This window comes from Phascolarctos cinereus, unplaced genomic scaffold, assembly GCF_003287225.1.
Source record: "Phascolarctos cinereus isolate Bilbo 61053 unplaced genomic scaffold, phaCin_HiC Scaffold_2;HRSCAF=192, whole genome shotgun sequence".
Lineage (NCBI taxonomy): Eukaryota > Metazoa > Chordata > Mammalia > Diprotodontia > Phascolarctidae > Phascolarctos > Phascolarctos cinereus.
Genome location: NW_027555625.1, coordinates 283759143 through 283762875, shown reverse-complemented (window position 1 = coordinate 283762875; position 3733 = coordinate 283759143).

Below are 3733 nucleotides of genomic sequence, written 5' to 3'. Positions count from 1 at the left end.
TGCTCTGATAACCTAAGGTGACATTTTATTTTCTTACTTTCCTTAGACAGCAATAATTTTCAACACTTTTCTTTTTAAAAGCAAGTTACAAGCACTTAATTTATCCTCCCCACATCCAGAGAAAAAGAAACCGATATTCATAGTATCTTATCTTGCATCTTTTATTTTGGCAAGATGTCCATTGGCAATGAAAAACAGTGTTTGTACAACTAAGGTTATTGGGGCTTCTGTTGCTTAATCTGTCCTTCTTAGCTAATGAAACCTGGTAATTGGAGATGTTTAAACTGTCATCAAGTCTTAGATGTAGGCAGAGTCAGCTTCTTTGAGCCTGAAGGAGAGATGGCAATTTCTCCCTCAGAGAAATGACAATGCTATTCTGTACTATACCTACAAGATATGGTATGTGATTAGGCCCTGTTGCATATTGCATCAGAACTCTATTCAACTATGTGGAATTAGGGCATGATAGATATCAACAGACAGCCATCAGCCTCCTGGAACTCTGCTCTGCTGAATTCTAGGAGCCAAATTTTACAATATGGTCTTTTCTTAGCTCTTCAATGCATGTAAACTCATATAAAAACCCTGCTCTGCTCATTTTCTAGCTGGAATTGCTGTACGATATTAGAAATTCTCTCTGTCTGTATAGGGCAAACAGTCATAGAGGACTGCCATTTCTTTCTGCACAATATTACTTGTATATCATTTTGCATCTGCCTTACTACGAAGCTTCCTAGCTGATTTCCTTACTCCACCCTTCCCCCCCATTTCTGCGCTTCCGTTTAATCTGTATCTAGTTGCCAGATAATGTCAAACACTAGATATATGATAAAGGCCCTTCCAGATCTAAACTTTATGGCCCTTTGATCCTATGCCACTTTTCTAATCAGGAATTTATGGTAGTTCCATATTTCCTATCAAATCAAATCTGAACTTCTCAGCCTAGTATTCGTGTAGGATCATTGGTGAGCTGGATACTCCCTCCCATTTAAACAACTTCATCTCTAATTTTTCTTCATCACCTCTTTTTAACGTCACAATATTTTTTGCCCCTTCCTATTCACCCCTGTGACCTATTCTATGTCAGAATGTTCACCTTCCAAAAATGGTCATCCTGCCTCCTCCCTGGCAATCTAAATTACTCAGTTACTTTAAGACCCAGGTTGGAGATTACCTTCAGGAAACTTTCTTTTAATGACTGCTGGCAAACCAGCCTTGATCACTCCATTGACCTTTCAGTTTCTTGATACTCAGTATATAATTTGGCCAACCTTCTAATGCACTATCTTTTGCCATCTACTTATTATACAATTGTATAGTTTTTTTTGCAGCTAAATTATAAATTCTTCAGGGGCAAGAATTGTAACTTCTACTTTTCTTCCTTGTAATAATAATTACTCATCTACATAGCACTTTTAGTTTACCATTTATACATAATGCCTAGTATAGTGCTCTGCACATCACAGATGATTAATATATGCCTAGTGAATTAATCAAAAAATCATTATCATAGGAAGTGTGACTATTATCAGTGAAACTAAAGTACATTGTAGCTAAGGATGTGTAAGTTTCCGCTACTCAGTTTTGTCACAACCCCCAGAACAATTATTGCACCTGGGGTAGATCTGGAGAAGGGAGGTACTTATGGTGTGGCCCAGGAGAGAAAACCCACTCCAGGAGGAGTCTACTATACCAGGGATGGAGCCAAAGCTAGTAGGTGCTTAGAGAGGAAGCCCAACTCAAGACAATACTATCAGAGCCCTCTATGTTTTTTATCCTAGGGCAAAGTTCTACAGCTCTACCCTAGCTACAATCCTCTTTGAAATAAGACAGTAAGTTTTAGCAGCCCATATTTGTTATTTGGATTTTTCATGCAATTCACTTTCCAAACAAAGCTCTGTATACGTACACCACCGTACATGCTTACACCATATACATACACTATACTTTGGTGAAGATAACAGTTCCCTCTGACTGCTTAAATCTTTTCAAACTATACTTTTTCCATTCCATGCTCTGAGCTCACTGCTTTCTTATGAATTTTCAGGGGTGAATGATAGACTTGAATAAGAAATCAGAGACAATATTATCAGAAACATCCTTTCCTAAAGACCTTTATGAGCCTCATGAATTGGAAAGTGTCTCATCATTCTTATGGTCCATCCCTAAATTTCTGAACATTTCTTGTCAAATATGCCTTTCCTAAATTTTCCTCTAAATACTCATATAGAGAAAAGGTATTGTGTGCTCCCAGCAATATGTCTAGTTTCTGTTAGAAAATATATATGCTTCTGGTAGAGTCAGGTAACTTAATCAGAGTCCTTTAGGTATGTGAATGACAATGGCTTCCAGGTATTCAGTATATACTGAACTGCTGAATTCTTGGCATAAGGAAATGAGACATTTGTGAGTCAAAGCCTGTCATTTAATGATTGCCGTTTCTCCTAGCTTCCTGAGTATTTTGCCCATGTCTGGAGAACTGAGATAGAGGGTACCACCTAGTCTGGGAAATGAAATGGGTGCTCAGGGAGGACATTCAGAGATCAATTTCTCATTGCATCTTAAAGCTAGAAGAGATCTTGGAGTTTATCTAAAGCCCAAAGCATACTATCTTGAATGTTTGTAAAATTGAATGGAATCAATGTCAATCATGAACTCCATTTTGCAGATGGGAAATTGAGGTTCAGAGAAGAATGGGTCATTGTTGTTTGTCCTTCATTCTGAAAGATCAGTCATCAGGAAGGTGATGTCTGGACTTGCAAGTGAATTGGATTTAAGTGAGGCAGGGCTGTGCAGAGTCACCAGTCTCACTCATATTTTGAGTTAAAGGCAGACAAAACCCAAGTCTCTTGACTCCCAGTCCAGTGTTTCTTATCACAACATGCTGCTTCATATTGGTTAAAAAGGCCTTCAAATCGTAACGTTTTTTGCTTTGTATTTTTTTTTCTTGGAAAAAACACAAGGTTTGGTACTATCACATTTTCCCAGGGTATTCAGGAATGAAGCAGGACATTATGCATCTGTACACCCTTTAGGGCTTTGTTGCCATGGCAATGGAGATAGCCAGAGTACAAATTTTCAAATATAAAGGCTTTAGAGCCAATATAAGGATGCATATTTGTGAAACACCATTGGTGAAAGCAAAAGACAAATAAATACTGTACTTTGATTACCTCTGACAGGAGCTATACAAAAGAATCCATTAAACTAATTAATGCAGGCCTTGAGGGGGAGCTTAAGAAACACCAGTAAGGGTAAGGTTTCCCCATCTCACTCCCTAGAACTTGATCTCAGGTATCTTCCCTTCACTTTCAGAGAAAAGGTAAAGAACCTGGGTCAGTAGCCTCTCATAGACTTGGGAAACTGGGTGGCTGGACAGTGGAATAAGTGAAGGAGAACCCAAAGCCACATTTTCATCAGACTAGAAGTGATCTCCAGAGGTCTTTCTAGTCGTCCACCTATAGCAAAGAACCAGGCTAGAGTTTGAAAACCTGAATTTTAGTCCCAGTTCTTCTACTAACTTGTTTAAGCAAATAACTTCCTCCTCCTAGGTCTCAAATTTCTTTGTAAATTAAAGGTGTTGGGATTGGCTAGTCTCTAAGGCTCCTTCCAGCTCTAAGATTCTATGTTCCTGTATTCCTAAGTGTCCCCTCTTTGCTATATAACACTTCTGGCTCCTATCTCTTAACCTAAAGGAGCAGCAGAGTTATAGCTATACTGAAGTGATCCCTAG